Below are 27,524 nucleotides of genomic sequence, written 5' to 3'. Positions count from 1 at the left end.
CTAGACACTGGACTGGGCCAAAAAAGAAAAAAAAAGTTTTATTTCTTTTTTGTGGTAGGGCTGGTGATAATGTTAGGTTCCTGGTGCTCAGAACAAGGGAGATGTTATGAAGCGAGTCCAGAGCACCAGGACGGAATGCTGGGAAAGGGAAATGGAAAGGGAATAGCCCCTGGCGCCCTATCTCCGTTGTCTCACCCGTGCTGTCAGTACACTCTTGCAAGACTATGGTTGCTTGAGCCCATGGCAGCCGCGTTTGAAGGGCGGATTACGTCTGCCCAACTTCGATGCCCCCTCAGGTCTTAATGAGAGACAAAGAGTGAACCGAGACAGGGTGATAACAAGGGGCCCTCTGACTAAACAACAAGGCCAGGGGCTACTAACAAACCTAAAGCCAAAGTATGTGCGGCTTGCCGCCAAAGGAAAAGAACAACAAAGGAAATGCTGACCACACGCCGACAATACTTTTGTGTACCGGCGGTGACAGCATAAGCAGAACCCTCTGCAAAACACCAGTGACAGAAATAATAAGGGAATACAGCGGCCTAAGCCAACAGACGCGGCCGTGCCGCTACTCACGGAACCGGTACGAATACTGGCAAACGGACAGGAACTCCCAATGCTGCTGACACAGACTCTCAGAACTGGAGGACAGGCAGAATCCCAAACGACAGACCGGTGGACACCAAGAAGCCAGAAACTTGCACAGGCAAAGGTACTGGACCTCAGGACAGGAACGCCTCACGGCAGGACACGGGATCAGACATAGGAATCGACACAGGGACTGACACAGGAATCGACACAGGAAGCTCAGGAACTAGCAGGAACCAAGCTCAGAACTCAAGCAGACTGAAAACCCAGGAATATCACCAGCCTCTGTAAATTGCAAACAGCCAGCATATAACAGAGAGGCCTAATTAATAATCCCATGCAGCTGCCTTGTTGCATGATTCCAAACTGACCAGATGCAATTAGCAGCCAGGTGAGGCTGAACACAAGGGAACAAGCTGCAATTACACAGACTCACCAGCGGCAGCAGACAAGAGTATTCTAAAACAGAGCAACAGGAAATCCTGGCATGCAATACAACTTTATAACATAAAATAGGAATGAACCACTACCTGTGGTTCATAACAGTAAGTTTTCTCCGTAATCATATTGTCTTACTGTGAGCCATCTCTCTCTTTCCCTCCTCTATCTCTCTCTCTTATTTTCCCTTTATTGTATTGTATTGTATTTCCTGTATAGTTATCTGGTTAGTTGGTTTATGTTATATTGTAGTGTATCATTTGTACTGTGATTCCTTTTGCAAGTATAATAGTTAAAATACATATAATAGGTTTTGGACCCTAAGCCCAGGTATCTGTGTATTCTTTATAGGGTTAAGTATTCTCTGAGCGTCGGTGACGCTCTAGCAGCTTTGTGGTTAATCAGGTTACACCAGGTTGCACTTACACTCTGTCTCTACACTAAGGTATACTGTGTATCTCATTGTTAAAGGTATAGATATAAAGGTTTTAACGTTGTAAGCGTCTGCACCGCTGGTGATCTCCTCGTGGTCCCGAGCGTACGCTACGCTATAGCGAATCATTACGTTAGTCGGCAGCCAATAGCGTGCCTGCCTGTGATCACTGGGCCGTAAGCGAACGTGACGCTTGAGCGTCTCGACTACGGTTGAGCGATCGCTACACAACTTGCGTACCCTTACGGTACTTCTTACGTAGATAGCGTACAGTGTTCTTAGACCTCTTAAAGTGTTTTATATACGATAAATATTTAGCTTTATCAGCTTCATACAGACCCATCTCCTTATTAAATTCTGACTACAAACTCCTTACAAAAATTTTAGCCACCCGCCTCAACCCTATCCTCCCCTCAATAATACACCATGACCAAACAGGATTCATCAAGGGCAGACACTCACTTACAAATATTCGAAAGGTTTTGGCAGCAGTACACATGGGTAGTGAGGGAACAGGTGAGTCCAGTGGAAAAGCAATTCTATCAATTGATGCAGAAAAAGCATTTGACCTAGTACACTGGTCCCACTTGTTCCTCACTATGGAGAGATTTGGCATTCCACCCACTTTTATCTCTTTTATTAAAACACTATACACAATGTCATCCTCACAAATCTCATGCAATGGATTCCTGTCTTCCCCCTTTCCAATTCAGAAGGGTACTCGGCAGGGTTGCCCCCGTCACCACTCCTTTTTGATATAGCGATCGAACCTTTGGCTATCGCCCTTAGATCCGCATTAGATTTCACCGGCATTAAAGTTTCCTCATTGGAATTGAAAGTGTCCCTCTTTGCAGACGACATGTTACTCTTCATATCTAATCCTGTTAAATCCCTCCCAGTGATTTTAGAGATAATATCATCTTTCAGCTCGATAGCAGGTTATAAAATTAATGTTGCTAAGTCCGAAATTCTCCCCATATCTAAGCAATCTCCTGACTTCCATTCCTTACCGATACTGTCCCAATTTCGCATTAAAACCTCTCAGCTTAAATATTTAGGTGTACAGATCACTAACGAATCTCACTCCTTATATTCATCTAACTTCCCCCCCCTCCTTACAAAAATCTATTCTCAACTAGAAGGGTGGTCAAAACTCCCTCTATCGCTACTAGGTAGAGCAGCAATATTGAAAAGTGTAATTTTTCCAAAAATATACTACCCCTTACAATTATTACCGTGTGTCATATCCAAACAAGACCTTAGCACCCTTGAGAAAAGAATTTCACTGTTCTTATGGCAGGGCAAACGTCCTAGATTAGCTCTAAAAAAGCTATACAAACCAAAGTCAAACGGTGGTCTCAGCATCCCAAATTTTGCACTGTATTCTATCACGACTCAATTCAGGATAATAGCAGATTGGCTTATGGAAACCTCAAAATTCACTGATAAGGCGCTTGAACAATGCTAATTTTATCCATTTTCCCCAGGAGCTTTACTACACACACCTGTCCAATTAATACCTCCACACATCGCAAACCACTCTTTATTTAGAGCCACATACAACAGCTGGATCAAGCTGAGTAAAAACCTCAAATTCCCACACACATACTCACCTTTCTGTCCATTATGGGGCAACCCCAATTTCCAACCCTCCCTAACTAATCCAATCTTCCGCCAATGGTCCCAAAAAGGCCTTAATCTAGCATCAAAACTTTTTGATCCTGGAGGCCATATACTTACCTTCTCCACCCTAAAAGACACTTATGACCTCCCTAACTCCCACTTTTATTTATATCTACAAGCTAGACATTATACAATGTCATTACCTTCACTAAGCTCCTCACTTAAAGTTACTCACCCTCTGGACGCTATCTTTAAATCCTACAATAGTCATAAATCCTCAACCAAGATGCTGTATGCTCTCCTAACAAGTTCAGTAAATGAATTTGGCCTAACTAACCTTGTGTCTGCTTGGAGTGCCGACATCCCTGGGATTACAGGCGCCGAGATTATTAATACCTTCCAGTTTCCGAAAATTATGAAAACACTCCACTCATCTTATCTTCAAGAAGTTCACTTTAAGTCTATACACAGGATTTATATCTCCCCAGCACAAAGAAGACATATGTCTACCTCAGATCCTGGCTCATGCTACAAATGTTCTATGGTCAACGCCAAATTCTTTCATTGTTTTTGGTCCTGCACTAAGGTGTTAAGGTTTTGGCGCAAGACTATAGCCTTTCTCAACTCTACACTACACCTAAATCTGGACCTCAACCCACTTGCCTGTATATGCCTAAACTTTAAAGATTGGAACTTTCCCAAGACAGAGAGCCCGCCCTCAGCATTTCTCATCACAGTATTTACTATGGCGAAGAAGCTCATCTTGATACATTGGACACAAAAAACCGCCCTGTCTATTAGAGAACTTCGGAACAGAATCCTCCAACTAATATATTTCGACAAAAGATCACTCTCACTCAACACCGAATACTCCTTCGATTCCTTTATTAAAAAATGGGGAAAGTATATATCTACTTTAGATGACTCTACTCAACTGGACATTTGGAGGAACTTGCTGTAACCCTAGTAACTTCATTTAGTAGATCTTAGATTTAATCATAGTCTCTATGTATAATTCTTTAAAGTATGATCTATGTTCAACTGCTAACCCCCCCCTCTCCCTCGAGTCTGTCGTGTCTCCAACTATTGACCCCTCTCTCCTGTCTTCTTTCAATTACTCCTCTTATCATCAAATGTCTGCTTTTATTTTTTCTTCCTATTCTCACTCTCCCTTGCTTATGGTTGCCTGTCAAAAGTGCTTCAGGAAAAGATATACACACTCCAGCGCTAAGGAGAGTACCACATTCACAAAATAATTTCGGAACACTTCATGCAAAAAACTAATCACCAGTGTGGATAATAGGTCAATTAGTAATACTTAAGTTAGGGAAGTAATCAGCACAAATGTAGAGTAGTCTTAATCCGTAGATTTCCACAGTTTACCATTTAAAAAGAACAAAAAATATATGATAGTGCAGATTATTTAAAACAAAATACAAATTTTATTACAGGAATCCACTTACAAACATGAGGTTTGATTTGAGCCTGATAGTATTCCTGTAGTGGCAATTTCAGCATCTAGTAGTTGCATCGATTCCAGGTATACGTTGGATCCTTCAAATTGACTCCATGATAAGGTGTATAATACCACAGAAAAGAAATATAGATAGTGCAAGTATGTAAAAGCAGCAGACAATATTTTAATACAAATATGCACTTACAAACACTTGTAAAAACACAGCATAACGGGTTCCCCAATGGTAAAGCAGCATAGGTGAGTTCCTGATGTTTGGAGGATTACAACACTCACTTCCAGAATGTGAATGCTGTAGCAGACCTACGATCTATAACCATGCAGGGTATCCATCCAAGAAGCCACGCTAGACGCGTTTCAGACCAAAGTCCTTCCTCAGTAGCGTGGCGTTATGCTCTCTTGAATATCCTTATATAAGAAGTGAACAGATGCTTCCAATCCCCGCTGATTTGCGCCGTCCGTGTGCAAAACCGGAACCGGAAGTGACATCGCGGTTTGCGTTCCATTCAACCGGAAATGGTTCATATGCGTTCCACAGTCTTTTTCTAAACACCGGAACCGGAAGTGACGTCATAATTTGCGTTTCAATCGCCAGGAAAGAGGTCACATCCATTCCCAGTCTATTTTACAACAAGTCCAGATACATAATCCTCTTAATGAAACTAAAGCAGAACAAAGGCATCAATAAGACAGAGTATATATTCTTAAAGTGCATCAATGTGACAGGAGATAAAATATAAATTAACACGAATTCAAGGGAATGGAACATCTAGAAAAATAGATCAATATATATGTATTAAAAATATATATATATAAAAAAAATATATAAATACATAAAGATAAAAAATGTGGAATATTGATTAGGTTAAAAAGCATTTAAGCTCAAAGTCCACATTGAGTCCATTGGGGACGAGGGTTCCTAGATAATGTATCCACCGCATCTCGGCTTGTGATAGCCGCTTGTCAATATCACGGTTCCTGGATCTAGGTAAAATCAATTGGATACCCCAAAAGTTCTTAATGTGACATTTCCTTGATTCATGATGACTATGAAAATGAGCAGAAACATTGTGAGTTAAGAGAGATTTGCGGATATTGTAAATGTGCTCAGCTGCTCGAATTTTAAGTTGTCTCGTGGTCTTTCCCACATATAACAAGCCACAGGTACATTGTAGAAGGTACACAACATTTTTGGAGTGGCAGGTAATGAATTCATTAATAGGGTATATTTTATCCCCAATGTGTAAGCTGCTAACTTTTTTATCTTTAGTCTTAACTGTCTTACACATAAGACAATCCCCGCATAGATGGAAACCTTTTGTTCTGATGCTCTGCCTAATTTCAGGTGTTAAATTGCTTCTAACTAAATGATCTTTTAAAGACGGTGCTTTCCTATAAACGAAGACTGGTTTATTTGGAATAAGTGTGCCTATAATTGGATCCTGTTGTAATAATTTCCAATTATTAGTGAAAACCTTTTCTATTTCCCTATGGCAGTTATTGTATTGGCTAAAGAAGGCCCATTCATGTTTATTCTTATTATTATCTTCTTTAGTTTTAATCTTCAGAAGCTCCGTTCTTTCAATTAAATTTATTCTGTCTCTTGCCTTTTGCAAAAGATTACCAGAATAACCTTTAGCACTTAACCTGACTGATATCTCATCAAGTTGTGCTTCACATACAGAAACATCAGTACAGTTGCGCTTGATCCGGGAAAATTGCCCGAATGGGATTGCATCAAGCCAATTTTTGTGGTGTTGGCTAGTGGTATTAATAAAACTGTTTGAATCCGTTTTTTTCCTAAACGTTCTGGTTTTTAATATGCCATCTTCTATATAAATATTAAGATCTAGAAAGGACACTTGTACAGGGCTATGTGAAAAAGTTAATACAATAGAAAAAGCATTTGAATTAAGGTCAGTGCAACACTGACTAAAAAGATCTTCACCATCTCTCCAAATAAAAAATACATCATCAATAAAACGATGCCAGGACACCAGGCCCGCCGCCAGTACGCCATCATGCCATATCACTTGATCCTCCCAATAGGCCATGTATAGATTGGCATAACTGGGGGCGAACCTGGTGCCCATGGCAGTGCCCACACACTGTAGATAAAAAGACCCCTCAAATAAAAAATAATTATTTGTGAGAATAAAATCAATACTGTCTACTGGAGCAAATTTAAGTCCTTTTTGAAGGACTTTCAGCTCTTCCTCAGTTAGCTCTCTATCTGTGAGGTTAAATACTTTCCCTTTAGTTAGATCGATATCTTCAGTTTCAATACTATCTACTGTTGGTAAAGAACTGGTTTTTATCCTTCTGTTATGTTTTCGTTTCTGTTTTTGAGGATTTTTTCGTCCAGCTCTTTTTCCCCTTTTTGTTTTCTTAATACTCATAGTTAATGTTTGTTCAACCTTGTCAAGGTTGAACAAACATTCTTTACCAACAGTAAAGGACTTAAATTTGCTCCATCATTCCACCCCAATTCATTTAATCTATTTATTGACGTGCAGAAGTATATAAGAAAGTTGACCATTAAACGTTTCTTTTTAAATAAAGAGAGAGAAGAAGGTACACAAAGCACCGAACCCACCACTTTTTCTAAATTCAAACCACCATCTACTTTTTACCCCTCAAATTTTAAAGGGAGTTTTTTAGATTGTTTTAACAATGTGGTATGTGAGGAAATCAATAAAATAGTACAAAAAGAACAGAAAAATAAAGGTAGGCATGCAAATAAAAAGTGTAATCTGTCTAAAAAAGAGTTCAGTGCATTAAAATCACTTAAAAATGATAGTTCAATAATTATAAAGCCTGCAGATAAGGGTGGAGGAGTGGTCTTACTGACACGGGATGCATATATAGGGGAAATTAATAAACAATTGGGCAATAGTGCCACATATAAAAAACTCAAGGGTGATCCTACCTTAAGAATTAGTAAAGCACTCTTAGAGTTAACTACTGATGCTTTACATAAAAAAGTGATTAATAAGAACGAGTATGAATTCCTTAATATAAAAAATCCAACTGTTCCTTGTATATATGTTCTCCCAAAAATACACAAAGACCCCCTCCACCCTCCAGGAAGACCTATCATCTCTGGCTGTAATAGCATTACAAGCAATTTATCTGCTATGATAGACCATTATCTCCAACCGTTAGTTTTAGAAACAAAAGCCTATTTACGAGATACTGGCGATATTTTGAGGAAACTATCTCTATATGATTGGCATGAGGGCGATCTATTATGCAGTGCTGATGTCAGCACACTGTATACTATTATAAATAGAGAAAAAGGTTTGGTAGCGGTATCCTACTTTTTAGATAAAAGTACTTTGGATTCTAATTTAAAGAAATTTATTTTAGACAGTATTGATTTTATTCTCACAAATAATTATTTTTTATTTGAGGGGTCTTTTTATCTACAGAGTGTGGGCACTGCCATGGGCACCAGGTTCGCCCCCAGTTATGCCAATCTATACATGGCCTATTGGGAGGATCAAGTGATATGGCATGATGGCGTACTGGCGGCGGGCCTGGTGTCCTGGCATCGTTTTATTGATGATGTATTTTTTATTTGGAGAGATGGTGAAGATCTTTTTAGTCAGTGTTGCACTGACCTTAATTCAAATGCTTTTTCTATTGTATTAACTTTTTCACATAGCCCTGTACAAGTGTCCTTTCTAGATCTTAATATTTATATAGAAGATGGCATATTAAAAACCAGAACGTTTAGGAAAAAAACAGATTCAAACAGTTTTATTAATACCACTAGCCAACACCACAAAAATTGGCTTGATGCAATCCCATTCGGGCAATTTTCCCGGATCAAGCGCAACTGTACTGATGTTTCTGTATGTGAAGCACAACTTGATGAGATATCAGTCAGGTTAAGTGCTAAAGGTTATTCTGGTAATCTTTTGCAAAAGGCAAGAGACAGAATAAATTTAACTGAAAGAACGGAGCTTCTGAAGATTAAAACTAAAGAAGATAATAATAAGAATAAACATGAATGGGCCTTCTTTAGCCAATACAATAACTGCCATAGGGAAATAGAAAAGGTTTTCACTAATAATTGGAAATTATTACAACAGGATCCAATTATAGAAATGCAGAAAATAAAGTGATAAATTACCCAAGGCGCAAAACACACCTATGCAGCTACCTGTGGTGAATAGGGCCACTTAACCCTTGTATGCAAATATATGTGGGAAAAAACACAGGTAAAAAGCGCTCAGTGCCGTTTCACATCTAACAGAAAAAGAAAATTATTTTGCGATACTTAATGTCCAAAAATGTCAAAAACAGTCCAGTAGGTAGTGGAGTCCCGTCCAATAATCCTCTGGAAATATTCTCCCAAGAAGAGATCTCTGTCTTCAAAAATGGCTCATGATGATATGCAAAGGAAACAATACAATATCATGGTGTAGTATGTCAGAAACTTTCTATTCAGGTACCAACAAACAAAAGACAGGGATCCAATGCGTACCCCACTCACAATATGTGTGATGTTAATCCACTCATAAAGGTATCTTTCATGTGATGATGATTCTATCAAGTATATCGTACCATACTCACTTCTCCACAGATGGGAACCCTCGCATCAAGGTTTCTTTAGGTACTTCAAAATATATATCTCCTCAATGACGAACAGAAAACATGTATACTAAAATGGTTTTATTTAAAATAGGCAAAATCCATACATAATTATCCCAGACTATACAAGATGCTGTTCTATACAGGTAATGCCGGTGGCCACTCACAGCAAATTACTGCCTGATGTTATTGCATCAAGTATTAGAATGGGAAACAAATGAAGGATATGCCTGTGAATACTCTTCCAACGCGTTTCTCCCCTTTAGCGGGTCTTTGTCAAGGAACAAGAGTGTTCATAAGATGGCCTTATTTAAGGCAACACACAGGAAATTAAAACAATTAAGACGTCCCATCTATATTACGGGTTGCCGTGGCAACGTGTCTCCACGTGTACCCAGCATTCCCCACACTTCCGTCTCTGGGAGGAAAACCTCTGGTTATTACACCAGTGAGTTTTTCCGCCCTCAGCTGTGACCGCTTCCGCCGCGTTTATTAACGGAACGTCACTTCCGCCTGTCGTTGCTATGGGGATACTACGAGTTGTGTTCGCGCATTCCCTGACGCGCGTCACTCCCGTCCTCCATTGCTCTGGTGATCTGTTTCCATGGTGACGCACGCTTGTAAACACTGCTATACATCGCAACAGAGCAGTCTTAATGGAGGTTTAAACAGGCATATCCTTCTCATGATAGCCCGTGTTCTGCATGACTAAATACTTGTAATAATAAATACACAGACAAAAACATAGACATAAAAATATATATCAGATATTAAATGAATTTATAAAAACCACCTCAGCTCAAACTCATGATTTAAACCATCCGGTGCCATGGTTTGTAAATTAAAAATCCATTGCATCTCACTTCTAGCCAACCTATTCTCTTTATTATTGTTGCGCCACTGATCTTTTGTCAATTCTATGCCCCAAAAGGCCAGAATATGATCAGTGGAGCAACCGTGGATTTCTTTAAAGTGAAGTGAGAATGGATGAGTGATCAGACCATTCCGGATATTCCGTACATGTTCACTCCATCTGATTTTTAGAGTCCTGCTTGTTTTTCCTATATATAGTTTATTACAGGAACATTGTATGGCGTATACCGCATATTTGCTGTTACAAGTGATAAACTGTTTTATATGGAAATCCCTTCCATTCCTATTGAATTTTGTAAGTTTTCGTATTTTTGAGGGGCAACTTTTGCACATACTGCAGTCGCCGCATCTGTGGAAACCCTGGTTTCTAGCAACACCTCCCAATGGTTTCTCAATATATGCACTGGTGGTTAGTTGATCCTTCAAATTTCGAGCTCTTGTGTATATGAACTTTGGTTTATCTGGTAATATAGTTTTTAACACTGGATCCTTCTTTAACAGATGCCAATTTTTACAGAAAACTTTCTCTACGACTTTATGATGTCCTGTAAATTCTGTGATAAATGCTATATTGGGTTGTTTATCCAATGTTACACTCTCCTGTCTGGTGCACAACAATTTTTCTCTGTCTATTTGTGCAACTTTCTCTAGAGATGTCTGTAAAGGCAAAGGTTTATAACCCTTCTGGATGAATTTCTTCTTCAAGATCTCAGCCTTTTTAAAATATTCCTCTTTGTCAGTACAATTCCGTCTAATACGGGTGAATTGTCCTTCAGGGACATTTTTCAACCACTGTGGTAAGTGATTACTGCGTGTACTTATGTATGTATTTGAATCCGTGGGTTTGATATATACCGTGGATTCAACTCTATCATCCACCGGATATATGCTGAGATCCAAAAAATTAACATTTAGTTTACTGTGATCAAAGTTAAGATTGATTCCCAACCCATTACTGTTAAGGTAAGTACAGAAACAATTTAGGGTATCTTGGTCCCCTTTCCATACAAAGAGGACATCATCTATATATCTCCACCAGGAGACCAGGTTCGCCCGCCAGTCATGTTCAGTCCAGACCATAGCATCCTCCCATCTGGACATGAACAGATTAGCATAACTGGGGGCGAACCTGGTCCCCATGGCGGTGCCGACCTCCTGATTATAGAAGTCCCCATCGAAATTAAAATAATTATGATGCAAAATGAAGGAAATCCCCTCTAACAGGAAATCACAAAGACCCTCCTGTACATTAGCAGTTATCAATGTTTGTTTAACCGCCTCTAAACCGTCTATATGCTTGATTATCGTGTACAATGAAGTCACATCACCAGTTACCAAAAACATATCCGAATCCCATTTAATATCTTTTAATTTGTTTAAAACATCCCTTGTGTCTTTAAGGTATGATCGACCTTCCACGACCAGGGGCTGAAGTTTAGAGTCAATAAAGTGGGACATATTAGCTGTAATGGAATTGGTCCCTGCCACTATAGGGCGACCTGGGGGATTATGTGCATCTTTATGGATCTTTGGCAAAAGATATAGCACTGGAACAGTGTATTCCTCATTCACTAGGAATTCCGCTGTAGATTTATCTAAAGTGCCATTTAGAGTATACTTATCTACCAAAGTTCGAAGATTATTGAGAATCCTCAAGGAAGGGTCGGTTCTCAATTTTTTATAGGTCACACCATCCTTTAACTGGCGCATGACTTCTGTGACATACATGGTTTTACTCATTACCACGACACCTCCCCCCTTATCTGCGGGTTTGATTATTATAGACTCGTTCTTTTTGAGTCTATCTAGGGCCATGCGTTCATTTTTACTGAGATTGTGTCTATGCGGAAGCATTTTTCCTTGTAGGCACTTAATCTCCTCATGGACTATCTTCTGAAAAGAATCAACAAAACAACCCTTCATATAACTAGGGTTGAATTGAGATTTCTTTCTAAAATTCATACCAGTTGTTTCCACATTAGCACTTTCTGCCTCGCCATCTTTTGATGCAAAAAAATTTTTAAGTGACAATTTACGAATAAATTTTTGTATATCAATATACAAGTTGAAAAAATTTATCTCGTTAGATGGACAGAATTTAAGGCCTTTTTTCAGGACCGAAACTTCATCCTCATCTAAAGTGTGGTCACTTAAATTAAAAATCTTTGTGACAGTCTCGCCATTTTCCAAATTATCAAATGATTTATTGACCTTAACTCTGTGAATCTTGCGGTCTCTTTTCCTCTGTCCAGCTCTTTTTCCTCGTCTGGTTTTGCTGCGAGGTGCAGACAGTGGTTTTGGGCTTATTATGGCTATCGTTTCCTCCAATTGTCTCTCCTGAATTCTAAAAAATTCTCTGGTTGGGTTCGTTCCATTAATGTACCGTACCTATTTCTGGTTGGTAGGGGTGTATGAAAAGTTTCCCTAGGTTGGTACCGATCAAAATTTCCATCCCTTAATCTATAGTCCTCCCTATAAGGTCGGACATCATTATCCTTAGCCCCTTGGAAGGGACTACCCCTCCTCGGATAATACCTTTGATATGTGCCCCCTTGTATAGCATCTTTATTAAAGGTCGTCCTATTCTGATTCACATACTCCCGTCTCTGGAACCCTTTTTTTCTCATACTAGTTGTTTTGTTTTTTTGGGTGGACAACAAATTGTCATTACGGGCCCGTGATTTAGAAACAGGTACATATGAATCACTACCACTTTCCTGGCCCTCTTTTTGTGATGCTTTCAAGGGCTCAAGTGGTATCCTATCTCTGGCCAATTTTTTGGTTTTTCGTTGTATAATTTCTTTCTCGCTTTTCTTTATCCTATTGGCAATTCCAATTCCATTACAGCTAATATGTCCCACTTTATTGACTCTAAACTTCAGCCCCTGGTCGTGGAAGGTCGATCATACCTTAAAGACACAAGGGATGTTTTATACAAATTAAAAGATATTAAATGGGATTCGGATATGTTTTTGGTAACTGGTGATGTGACTTCATTGTACACGATAATCAAGCATATAGACGGTTTAGAGGCGGTTAAACAAACATTGATAACTGCTAATGTACAGGAGGGTCTTTGTGATTTCCTGTTAGAGGGGATTTCCTTCATTTTGCATCATAATTATTTTAATTTCGATGGGGACTTCTATAATCAGGAGGTCGGCACCGCCATGGGGACCAGGTTCGCCCCCAGTTATGCTAATCTGTTCATGTCCAGATGGGAGGATGCTATGGTCTGGACTGAACATGACTGGCAGGCGAACCTGGTCTCCTGGTGGAGATATATAGATGATGTCCTCTTTGTATGGAAAGGGGACCAAGATACCCTAAATTGTTTCTGTACTTACCTTAACAGTAATGGGTTGGGAATCAATCTTAACTTTGATCACAGTAAACTAAATGTTAATTTTTTGGATCTCAGCATATATCCGGTGGATGATAGAGTTGAATCCACGGTATATATCAAACCCACGGATTCAAATACATACATAAGTACACGCAGTAATCACTTACCACAGTGGTTGAAAAATGTCCCTGAAGGACAATTCACCCGTATTAGACGGAATTGTACTGACAAAGAGGAATATTTTAAAAAGGCTGAGATCTTGAAGAAGAAATTCATCCAGAAGGGTTATAAACCTTTGCCTTTACAGACATCTCTAGAGAAAGTTGCACAAATAGACAGAGAAAAATTGTTGTGCACCAGACAGGAGAGTGTAACATTGGATAAACAACCCAATATAGCATTTATCACAGAATTTACAGGACATCATAAAGTCGTAGAGAAAGTTTTCTGTAAAAATTGGCATCTGTTAAAGAAGGATCCAGTGTTAAAAACTATATTACCAGATAAACCAAAGTTCATATACACAAGAGCTCGAAATTTGAAGGATCAACTAACCACCAGTGCATATATTGAGAAACCATTGGGAGGTGTTGCTAGAAACCCGGGTTTCCACAGATGCGGCGACTGCAGTATGTGCAAAAGTTGCCCCTCAAAAATACGAAAACTTACAAAATTCAATAGGAATGGAAGGGATTTCCATATAAAACAGTTTATCACTTGTAACAGCAAATATGCGGTATACGCCATACAATGTTCCTGTAATAAACTATATATAGGAAAAACAAGCAGGACTCTAAAAATCAGATGGAGTGAACATGTACGGAATATCCGGAATGGTCTGATCACTCATCCATTCTCACTTCACTTTAAAGAAATCCACGGTTGCTCCACTGATCATATTCTGGCCTTTTGGGGCATAGAATTGACAAAAGATCAGTGGCGCAACAATAATAAAGAGAATAGGTTGGCTAGAAGTGAGATGCAATGGATTTTTAATTTACAAACCATGGCACCGGATGGTTTAAATCATGAGTTTGAGCTGAGGTGGTTTTTATAAATTCATTTAATATCTGTTATATATTTTTATGTCTATGTTTTTGTCTGTGTATTTATTATTACAAGTATTTAGTCATGCAGAACACGGGCTATCATGAGAAGGATATGCCTGTTTAAACCTCCATTAAGACTGCTCTGTTGCGATGTATAGCAGTGTTTACAAGCGTGCGTCACCATGGAAACAGATCACCAGAGCAATGGAGGACGGGAGTGACGCGCGTCAGGGAATGCGCGAACACAACTCGTAGTATCCCCATAGCAACGACAGGCGGAAGTGACGTTCCGTTAATACACGCGGCGGAAGCGGTCACAGCTGAGGGCGGAAAAACTCACTGGTGTAATAACCAGAGGTTTTCCTCCCAGAGACGGAAGTGTGGGGAATGCTGGGTACACGTGGAGACACGTTGCCACGGCAACCCGTAATATAGATGGGACGTCTTAATTGTTTTAATTTCCTGTGTGTTGCCTTAAATAAGGCCATCTTATGAACACTCTTGTTCCTTGACAAAGACCCGCTAAAGGGGAGAAACGCGTTGGAAGAGTATTCACAGGCATATCCTTCATTTGTTTCCCATTCTAATACTTGATGCAATAACATCAGGCAGTAATTTGCTGTGAGCGGCCACCGGCATTACCTGTATAGAACAGCATCTTGTATAGTCTGGGATAATTATGTATGGATTTTGCCTATTTTAAATAAAACCATTTTAGTATACATATTTTCTGTTCGTCATTGAGGAGATATATATTTTGAAGTACCTAAAGAAACCTTGATGCGAGGGTTCCCATCTGTGGAGAAGTGAGTATGGTACGATATACTTGATAGAATCATCATCACATGAAAGATACCTTTATGAGTGGATTAACATCACACATATTGTGAGTGGGGTACGCATTGGATCCCTGTCTTTTGTTTGTTGGTACCTGAATAGAAAGTTTCTGACATACTACACCATGATATTGTATTGTTTCCTTTGCATATCATCATGAGCCATTTTTGAAGACAGAGATCTCTTCTTGGGAGAATATTTCCAGAGGATTATTGGACGGGACTCCACTACCTACTGGACTGTTTTTGACATTTTTGGACATTAAGTATCGCAAAATAATTTTCTTTTTCTGTTAGATGTGAAACGGCACTGAGCGCTTTTTACCTGTGTTTTTTTCCACATATAGGATCCAATTATAGGCACACTTATTCCAAATAAACCAGTCTTCGTTTATAGGAAAGCACCGTCTTTAAAAGATCATTTAGTTAGAAGCAATTTAACACCTGAAATTAGGCAGAGCATCAGAACAAAAGGTTTCCATCGATGCGGGGATTGTCTTATGTGTAAGACAGTTAAGACTAAAGATAAAAAAGTTAGCAGCTTACACATTGGGGATAAAATATACCCTATTAATGAATTCATTACCTGCCACTCCAAAAATGTTGTGTACCTTCTACAATGTACCTGTGGCTTGTTATATGTGGGAAAGACCACGAGACAACTTAAAATTCGAGCAGCTGAGCACATTTACAATATCCGCAAATCTCTCTTAACTCACAATGTTTCTGCTCATTTTCATAGTCATCATGAATCAAGGGAATGTCACATTAAGAACTTTTGGGGTATCCAATTGATTTTACCTAGATCCAGGAACCGTGATATTGACAAGCGGCTATCACAAGCCGAGATGCGGTGGATACATTATCTAGGAACCCTCGTCCCCAATGGACTCAATGTGGACTTTGAGCTTAAATGCTTTTTAACCTAATCAATATTCCACATTTTTTATCTTTATGTATTTATATATTTTTTTTATATATATATATTTTTAATACATATATATTGATCTATTTTTCTAGATGTTCCATTCCCTTGAATTCGTGTTAATTTATATTTTATCTCCTGTCACATTGATGCACTTTAAGAATATATACTCTGTCTTATTGATGCCTTTGTTCTGCTTTAGTTTCATTAAGAGGATTATGTATCTGGACTTGTTGTAAAATAGACTGGGAATGGATGTGACCTCTTTCCTGGCGATTGAAACGCAAATTATGACGTCACTTCCGGTTCCGGTGTTTAGAAAAAGACTGTGGAACGCATATGAACCATTTCCGGTTGAATGGAACGCAAACCGCGATGTCACTTCCGGTTCCGGTTTTGCACACGGACGGCGCAAATCAGCGGGGATTGGAAGCATCTGTTCACTTCTTATATAAGGATATTCAAGAGAGCATAACGCCACGCTACTGAGGAAGGACTTTGGTCTGAAACGCGTCTAGCGTGGCTTCTTGGACGGATACCCTGCATGGTTGTAGATCGTAGGTCTGCTACAGCATTCACATTCCGGAAGTGAGTGTTGTAATCCTCCAAACATCAGGAACTCACCTATGCTGCTTTACCATTGGGGAACCCGTTATGCTGTGTTTTTGTAAGTGCATATTTGTATTAAAATATTGTCTGCTGCTTTTACATACTTGCACTATCTATATTTCTTTTCTGTGGTATTATACACCTTATCATGGAGTCAATTTGAAGGATCCAACGTATACCTGGAATCGATGCAACTACTAGATGCTGAAATTGCCACTACAGGAATACTATCAGGCTCAAATCAAACCTCATGTTTGTAAGTGGATTCCTGTAATAAAATTTGTATTTTGTTTTAAATAATCTGCACTATCATATATTTTTTGTTCTTTTTAAATGGTAAACTGTGGAAATCTACGGATTAAGACTACTCTACATTTGTGCTGATTACTTCCCTAACTTAAGTATTACTAATTGACCTATTATCCACACTGGTGATTAGTTTTTTGCATGAAGTGTTCCGAAATTATTTTGTGAATGTGGTACTCTCCTTAGCGCTGGAGTGTGTATATCTATCTTTTTCTTTTACTTCACTGTTTTCTGAGTAACCTGGATGCACTACTCTGATATACACAACTAGCTGCAATATAGGGGGGTTTTTTTGCGCACCAAAATTAGAAACAGTTTTTTGTTTACTAAAAGTGCTTCAGGATCACTTTTTGTCTCCGCATTATCGGAGATCCTAGAAAAAATAAATTTGAAGGCAACTCATCATTCAAACTTACTTATTTATATATGATCAGACCACTATTCAGATATTACTACTTCTGTACAGGTAAATGGAGTGCAAAACCTCATGTCCCCACCTGAGGGCACTTGTTAAGCTTCATATTGTTTGATTCATATGTTACTTCTTTGTCAAAAAATCAATAAAAATCTTTGAAATCAAAAAATTATTTAAGCTGAATCCCAAAGTCAAAAATTATGCCTGCAACATTTATTATATTTCCGTATGCTATATAAATCAACATAAAAAAAATACTCCAAGATGCTAGTAATTATTTTATTTTTTTATGCTTGAATTACTAGTGTTTACAAAAGACGAGCTGTATGGGCAAATGTAAGATAACTCGGCAGCGGTTGCTAATTTTATGCCCCATAACAATGCCCTAGTTCATTTTCTGAACCATAGTAGAGCCTTATTTAATGTTATGCCCCATAGTAGTGCTTAAGTTCACCCTATGTTACATTTCAGAGCTGCCAGTACACATTATGCCGCACAGTGCCCTCAATTCACATTATGATATACAGTGCTCCCCGTTCATATTGTACCTCATTAAAGTGGCCCGGTTCATATTATGTAACATTAAAATGCCCTCCAGCTCATTTTATAGTACACTACAATGAGCAGGTCCAGGGGCATGCCTAGATATATTGTAAGCCCCAAGGGAAAAGTTTGAAAGGACCCCTACGTACCACCCAATGGCGAAAAATGTATATAACACATCATTTTGGTGGGCCCCTCTCAGCTCTGGGCCCCATAGCAGCTGCACTGCCTGCACCTATGGTAGCTATGCCCTTGAACATACCTCAAAAGCACCCATGCCACTTCTCTGGAATGACAGGTAGGCATTTCAAAGGCAAATCATATCCTACTAATATTATTTATGAGGTGTTTTCTTCTGACATGTTAAGCTACAGTATGGGCGTGAATGATTCCTTACATTTAAAACCTTGTGTAATATTTACATCTATTAATAGAACGTTCTCTAAAGAAACATTTACCATGAAAAATGGTAGAATATTTGCTTGACATTACAAAGAAATAGATTCTGAACAAGCATTCTCTGAGAGATGATAGGAACTTTATATTACTCCAAGAGAAGTTCAGTGTATTTAAAATGTTCTATATTCATTTTATAATACCTCCTTTGGCTTTCAGCACTGCCACAAGGCCCAGCGACAGGGTGGTAAAAGGGGGACAACTGTACTGGGTCCCAAGGTTCAGAAGGCCCCAAGAATCACAGGCACAAAAACCGGCGCCACAACGTGACCTATTCAATATAACCCAAAATTAACCGACAAGTCGAGGAATTTGACTTGTCTGAAAGCACGTGGATTGGCGTAATAGCTGCGATTCGCGTGCTTCTGTCGGAAACGGGGCCAAATCCGGCAGATTTTGGCCCCCTTTCCGACCATCTCAATCCGACTATAAAAACAGAGGGATTGAGATGAGGGAGCCGAGAGGAGGAGAGGGGGGGAGACCTGCCGGGAGACGGGGGAGAGCCGCGGGGAGACGGGGGAGAGCAGCACTACAGCAGCGGCTACAGCAGCGTAGCCGGAGGATGTGTCACAGCCGCTGCTCACAACACCATCCACCCAGCTCCAGCAAGCGAGACCTCGCTTGCTGGAGCCGGGTGGATGCTGCCGTGAGCAGCGGCTGTGACACATCCTCCGGCCTCGCTGCTATAGCCACTGCTGTAGCACTGTTGTAGCGCTGCTCTCCCCCGTCTGCCTGCAGCTCTCTCCCGTCTCAGCTCCCGCATCTCAGTTTGAATTTTTTTTAAAGTCGGATTGAGATGGCATTGAATATCCCTTGTTGGATCCATTCCGACAAATGTATGTCGGAATGGATCCGACTTCAATTGAATATACCCCATAGGGCCTAATTCTGCATGGAACACAGATGTGCGAAAAAATGCACATCTACGATCCATTACCCTGACATGCGGGGGGACGCCCTGCACAGGGCAAGTCCGCCCCACATGCTGGATCCAAACCCCCCTCCCACAAACATGTGAAAGCATCACATGGCGGCAATGATTTTGCATGCTTAGGGTAGCTCCCTGCCTACACAGCCTAGGTGCGAAGGCAGGCGGCTACCCACTATGTTTTAGGTCGCAGCAGCTGCGTGTGACGTCATGCAGCCACCACGGCCCGCCCTGCAAACAGTCTGGACATGCCTGCATTGCCGGGACTGCGCCCCCCCAACGCCAAATTGACGACACTGTGCCGCCCCCTCCTGCCCCGCGAATGCCTCTGCCTGTCAATCAGGCAAGGCCGTTCGCACAAGTGAGATGCTTTCACATCTCACTGTGTGCGCACGTGCAAGGCGGCTGCTGTGCGTGCACACACTTCATAGGGTTTCAGCATGCGAACCATGCAAGAGCCTAATTCACCATGGATGGTAGAGGTGAGAAAAAATGCACATCTCCGATCCAGTACTTCAACATGCGGGGGGACGCCCAGCATGGGGCAAGTGCACCCAGTATGCTGGATCCAGCCCCCCTCCCGCAAACCTGCGAAAGCATCGTACAGTGACAATGCTTTCACATGCTTAGGGTAGCTCTCTGCATATGCAGCCTACCTGCAAAGGCAGATGGCTACCCTCCATGTTTTGGGTCGCAGCATCTGTGTGTGATGTCACGCAGCCTCCGCGGGCCGCCTAGCAAATGGTCTCGACACGCCTGCATTGTCCGGACTTTGCCACCCCAATGACGAGTCGACGCCGACGTGATACCCCCTCCCGCCCCGCGAATGCCGTTGCATCTCACAGTGTGGCTGCTGCATGTGTGCACACTTCAAAAGGACCCAGCATGCGAATGCTGCTGCAGCAGCATCCCATGTTGAATCGGGCTCACAGTCCAATATAAAAGACTTTAAAAAGTATGTATATAGGCCCTCATTCCGAGTTGTTCGCTCGCTAGCAGATTTTAGCAGCATTGCACACGCTAGGACGCCGCCCTCTGGGAGTGTATCTTAGCATAGCAGAATTGCGAACTAAAGATTAGCAGAATTGCGAATAAATAATTCTTAGCAGTTTCTGAGTAGCTCGAGATTTACTCCTACACTGCGATCAGCTCAGCCCGTTTCGTTCCTGGTTTGACGTCACACGGGAAAATGCTGAGTTGCCGCCCAGAAACGCCCCTTTCCTGTCAATCATTTACCGAACACCAGTGCGACTGAAAAGCGCCGCAGACGCTACAGCAAAACAGCTTTGTGTAAAATAACTAAGCTCATGCGCTCTGCGTACCAAACGCATGCGCAGTTAGTGACTAATCGCAGTATAGCGAAAATCGGCAATGAGCAAACAACTCGGAATGACCCCCATACTCCCTTGATTGATAGCAATTAGCAACAAAAAGTCAAAAACGTTACTAAAATAAGGTGAAAAGGGTGTTTTCATACCTTTTTCACATTCTATTAATTTCACTTAAATATATTAAGGGACTTTTGGAGCAGTTTTCGTGAAAGACTGCTCCAAGCCCTTTAATTCACTTTTTTTAGTAACCAGATTGCATTTCCCATACTTATAAAGGGAAATGTGATCTGACAGAATTTACTAACTAAAAATAAAACTAAATATTGCAGTGAGCCCTGTGATAATAATGACAGCTTCAGCTGGTGTAATCACAGGGCTCACTGCAGGTCCCCTACCACTGCACAGAGAAAGCTATGCAGGGACCCAGCCAGTGTGATCAGCAAGCTGATCACTGTGTAAGGAATATACTTCCATTCCCTGGTGATCAGTGCCTCCTTCGGCTCTGGCCATGTGATCTCCAGCCATCTGCTGTAAACCAGCAATTACAGCAGTTTACAGCAGATGCAGGTCACAGTGCAGCAAGCAGGCGATCACATGACTGGACCCGGAAGAGAACCGATCACCAGGTAAGTATGCGGTTGGCAGTAGCGGCAGCGATGTTGTTGGCAGACATGCACAACCATTTCTCCAGGTATTTTACATGAAAAAATAGGATTTTAATTACCTACCGGTAAATCCTTTTCTCGTAGTCCGTAGAGGATGCTGGGGTCCATTTTAGTACCATGGGGTATAGACGGTTCCGCAGGAGCCTTCGGCACTTTAAGACTTTTCAACAGTTCCTCCCTCTATGCCCCTCCTCCAGTCCTCACTATAGGAACTGTGCCCGAGGAGACTGGACAACTTTGAGAGAAGAATTTACATTAAACTAGTGGCGAGATTCACACCAGCTCACACCATACCAAAAACATGTCGCCTAACATGGCCTTTAACATATCCCATGCTAACGTGCATGCATAACGTAACAGCAACTGCTGTAAAACATCTTAACACATGAGAACCTGTGTAAAAAGACAAAAAGCAATTTGCAGGAAAAATGAGCACTGGGCGGGCGCCCAGCATACTCTACGGACTACGAGAAAAGAATTTACCGGTAGGTTATTAAAATCCTATTTTCTCTTACGTCCTAGAGGATGCTGGGGTCCATTTTAGTACCATGGGGTTGTACCAAAGCTCCCAGTATGGGCAGGAAAGTGCTAATGTTCCTGCAGACCTGACTGACCAAACTGAAGGTCGTCAGCAGCCAAGGTGTTAAACCTGTAAAACTTAGCAAACGTGTTTGCCCCTGACGAAGTAGCTGCTCAGCAAATTTGCAACGCCGAGACACCCCGGGCAGCCGCCCAGGAAGAACCCACTTTCCTTGTAGAGTGGGCCTTTACCGAACTCGGTAACGGCAATCCTGCCGTGGAATAAGCTTGCTGAATGGTACCTCTAATCCAGCGTGCAATAGTCTGCTTAGAAGCAGGACCCCCAATCTTGTTGGGGTCATAGATGACAAACAAAGATTCTGTTTTCCTTATCCGAGCCATTCTTGCAACATAAGTCCTCATCGCTCTGACGACATCCAAGGACTTTGAAACGGCTGAGGTGTCAGAAGCCACTGGCACCACCACAGGTTGGTTGATATGGAAATAAGACACAACCTTTGGAAGAAACTGCTGACGCGTCCGCAGTTCAGCTCTATCTTCATGAAAAATCAAATAAGGACTCTTGTGTGACAGAGCCCCTAATTCAGACACTTGTCTGCCTGTGGCCAAGGCCAACAGCATGACCACTTTCCAAGTGAGAAACTTCAACTCTACCTCTTGTAGAGGCTCAAACCAGTCCGATTTAAGGAACTGCAACACCACATTAAGATTCCATGGCGCCGCAGGAGGCACAAAGGGTGGTTGGATGCGCAGAACCCCCTTCACGAACGTCTGGACCTCAGGAAGGGCAACTGTTTCTGAAAGAAATTGGACAAGGCCGAAATTTTGACATTGATAGTAGAGATGAGCGGGTTCGGTTTCTCTGAATCCGAACCCGCCCGAACTTTATGTTTTTTTTCACGGGTCCGAGCGACTCGGATCTTCCCGCCTTGCTCGGTTAACCCGAGCGCGCCCGAACGTCATCATGACGCTGTCGGATTCTCGCGAGGCTCGGATTCTATCGCGAGACTCGGATTCTATATAAGGAGCCGCGCGTCGCCGCCATTTTCACACGTGCATTGAGATTGATAGGGAGAGGACGTGGCTGGCGTCCTCTCCATTTAGATTAGGGTTGAGAGAGAGAGAGAGAGATTGACCTGAGGCTGTGATACTGTAGAAGAGAGTGCAGAGTTTAGTGACTGACGACCACAGTGACCACCAGACAGTGCAGTTGTTTGTTTTATTTAATATATCCGTTCTCTGCCTGAAAAAAACGATACACACAGTGACTCAGTCACATACCATATCTGTGTGCACTGCTCAGCCCAGTGTGCTGCATCAATGTATATATATATATATCTGACTGTGCTCAGCTCACACAGCTTATAATTGTGGGGGAGACTGGGGAGCACTACTGCAGTGCCAGTTATAGGTTATAGCAGGAGCCAGGAGTACATAATATTATATTAAAATTAAACAGTGCACACTTTTGCTGCAGGAGTGCCACTGCCAGTGTGACTAGTGACCAGTGACCTGACCACCAGTATATATAATATTAGTAGTATACTATCTCTTTATCAACCAGTCTATATTAGCAGCAGACACAGTACAGTGCGGTAGTTCACGGCTGTGGCTACCTCTGTGTCGGCACTCGGCAGCCCGTCCATAATTGTATATACCACCTAACCGTGGTTTTTTTTTCTTTCTTTATACATACATACTAGTTACGAGTATACTATCTCTTTATCAACCAGTCTATATATTAGCAGCAGACACAGTACAGTGCGGTAGTTCACGGCTGTGGCTACCTCTGTGTCGGCACTCGGCAGCCCGTCCATAATTGTATATACCACCTAACCGTGGTTTTTTTTTCTTTCTTTATACATACATACTAGTTACGAGTATACTATCTCTTTATCAACCAGTCTATATATTAGCAGCAGACACAGTACAGTGCGGTAGTTCACGGCTGTGGCTACCTCTGTGTCGGCACTCGGCAGCCCGTCCATAATTGTATATACCACCTAACCGTGGTTTTTTTTTCTTTCTTTATACATACATACTAGTTACGAGTATACTATCTCTTTATCAACTAGTCTATATTAGCAGCAGACACAGTACAGTGCGGTAGTTCACGGCTGTGGCTACCTCTGTGTCGGCACTCGGCAGCCCGTCCATAATTGTATATACCACCTAACCGTGGTTTTTTTTTCTTTCTTTATACATACATACTAGTTACGAGTATACTATCTCTTTATCAACCAGTCTATATATTAGCAGCAGACACAGTACAGTGCGGTAGTTCACGGCTGTGGCTACCTCTGTGTCGGCACTCGGCAGCCCGTCCATAATTGTATATACCACCTAACCGTGGTTTTTTTTTCTTTCTTTATACATACATACTAGTTACGAGTATACTATCTCTTTATCAACCAGTCTATATATTAGCAGCAGACACAGTACAGTGCGGTAGTTCACGGCTGTGGCTACCTCTGTGTCGGCACTCGGCAGCCCGTCCATAATTGTATATACCACCTAACCGTGGTTTTTTTTTCTTTCTTTATAGTCATACTAGTTACGAGTATACTATCTCTTTATCAACCAGTCTATATTAGCAGCAGACACAGTACAGTGCGGTAGTTCACGGCTTTGGCTACCTCTGTGTCGGCACTCGGCAGCCCGTCCATAATTGTATATACCACCTAACCGTGGTTTTTTTTTCTTTCTTTATACATACATACTAGTTACGAGTATACTATCTCTTTATCAACCAGTCTATATTAGCAGCAGACACAGTACAGTGCGGTAGTTCACGGCTGTGGCTACCTCTGTGTCGGCACTCGGCAGCCCGTCCATAATTGTATATACCACCTAACCGTGGTTTTTTTTTCTTTCTTTATACATACATACTAGTTACGAGTATACTATCTCTTTATCAACCAGTCTATATATTAGCAGCAGACACAGTACAGTGCGGTAGTTCACGGCTGTGGCTACCTCTGTGTCGGCACTCGGCAGCCCGTCCATAATTGTATATACCACCTAACCGTGGTTTTTTTTTCTTTCTTTATACATACATACTAGTTACGAGTATACTATCTCTTTATCAACCAGTCTATATATTAGCAGCAGACACAGTACAGTGCGGTAGTTCACGGCTGTGGCTACCTCTGTGTCGGCACTCGGCAGCCCGTCCATAATTGTATATACCACCTAACCGTGGTTTTTTTTTCTTTCTTTATACATACATACTAGTTACGAGTATACTATCTCTTTATCAACCAGTCTATATATTAGCAGCAGACACAGTACAGTGCGGTAGTTCACGGCTGTGGCTACCTCTGTGTCGGCACTCGGCAGCCCGTCCATAATTGTATATACCACCTAACCGTGGTTTTTTTTTCTTTCTTTATACATACATACTAGTTACGAGTATACTATCTCTTTATCAACCAGTCTATATATTAGCAGCAGACACAGTACAGTGCGGTAGTTCACGGCTGTGGCTACCTCTGTGTCGGCACTCGGCAGCCCGTCCATAATTGTATATACCACCTAACCGTGGTTTTTTTTTCTTTCTTTATACATACATACTAGTTACGAGTATACTATCTCTTTATCAACCAGTCTATATATTAGCAGCAGACACAGTACAGTGCGGTAGTTCACGGCTGTGGCTACCTCTGTGTCGGCACTCGGCAGCCCGTCCATAATTGTATATACCACCTAACCGTGGTTTTTTTTTCTTTCTTTATAGTCATACTAGTTACGAGTATACTATCTCTTCATCAACCAGTCTATATTAGCAGCAGACACAGTACAGTGCGGTAGTTCACGGCTGTGGCTACCTCTGTGTCGGCACTCGGCAGCCCGTCCATAATTGTATATACCACCTAACCGTGGTTTTTTTTTCTTTCTTTATACATACATACTAGTTACGAGTATACTATCTCTTTATCAACCAGTCTATATATTAGCAGCAGACACAGTACAGTGCGGTAGTTCACGGCTGTGGCTACCTCTGTGTCGGCACTCGGCAGCCCGTCCATAATTGTATATACCACCTAACCGTGGTTTTTTTTTCTTTCTTTATACATACATACTAGTTACGAGTATACTATCTCTTTATCAACCAGTCTATATTAGCAGCAGACACAGTACAGTGCGGTAGTTCACGGCTGTGGCTACCTCTGTGTCGGCACTCGGCAGCCCGTCCATAATTGTATATACCACCTAACCGTGGTTTTTTTTTCTTTCTTTATACATACATACTAGTTACGAGTATACTATCTCTTTATCAACCAGTCTATATATTAGCAGCAGACACAGTACAGTGCGGTAGTTCACGGCTGTGGCTACCTCTGTGTCGGCACTCGGCAGCCCGTCCATAATTGTATATACCACCTAACCGTGGTTTTTTTTTCTTTCTTTATACATACATACTAGTTACGAGTATACTATCTCTTTATCAACCAGTCTATATTAGCAGCAGACACAGTACAGTGCGGTAGTTCACGGCTGTGGCTACCTCTGTGTCGGCACTCGGCAGCCCGTCCATAATTGTATATACCACCTAACCGTGGTTTTTTTTTCTTTCTTTATACATACATACTAGTTACGAGTATACTATCTCTTTATCAACCAGTCTATATATTAGCAGCAGACACAGTACAGTGCGGTAGTTCACGGCTGTGGCTACCTCTGTGTCGGCACTCGGCAGCCCGTCCATAATTGTATATACCACCTAACCGTGGTTTTTTTTTCTTTCTTTATACATACATACTAGTTACGAGTATACTATCTCTTTATCAACCAGTCTATATATTAGCAGCAGACACAGTACAGTGCGGTAGTTCACGGCTGTGGCTACCTCTGTGTCGGCACTCGGCAGCCCGTCCATAATTGTATATACCACCTAACCGTGGTTTTTTTTTCTTTCTTTATACATACATACTAGTTACGAGTATACTATCTCTTTATCAACCAGTCTATATATTAGCAGCAGACACAGTACAGTGCGGTAGTTCACGGCTGTGGCTACCTCTGTGTCGGCACTCGGCAGGCAGTCCGTCCATAATTGTATACCACCTAACCGTGGTTTTTTTTTCTTTCTTCTTTATACATACATAGTTACATAGACATCTCTTTATCAACCAGTCTATATTAGCAGCAGACACAGTACAGTACGGTAGTTCACGGCTGTGGCTACCTCTGTGTCTGCACTCGGCAGGCAGTCCATAATTGTATACTAGTATCCATCTCCATTGTTTACCTGAGGTGCCTTTTAGTTGTGCCTATTAAAATATGGAGAACAAAAATGTTGAGGTTCCAAAATTAGGGAAAGATCAAGATCCACTTCCACCTCGTGCTGAAGCTGCTGCCACTAGTCATGGCCGAGACGATGAAATGCCAGCAACGTCGTCTGCCAAGGCCGATGCCCAATGTCATAGTACAGAGCATGTCAAATGCAAAACACCAAATATCAGAAAAAAAAGGACTCCAAAACCTAAAATAAAATTGTCGGAGGAGAAGCGTAAACTTGCCAATATGCCATTTACGACACGGAGT

The sequence above is a fragment of the Pseudophryne corroboree genome, chromosome 2 (genome assembly GCF_028390025.1).
Source record: "Pseudophryne corroboree isolate aPseCor3 chromosome 2, aPseCor3.hap2, whole genome shotgun sequence".
NCBI classification, from domain to species: Eukaryota; Metazoa; Chordata; class Amphibia; order Anura; family Myobatrachidae; genus Pseudophryne; species Pseudophryne corroboree.
The sequence above is the reverse complement of the archived record's forward strand: the minus strand, read 5'-3'. Positions refer to the sequence as shown.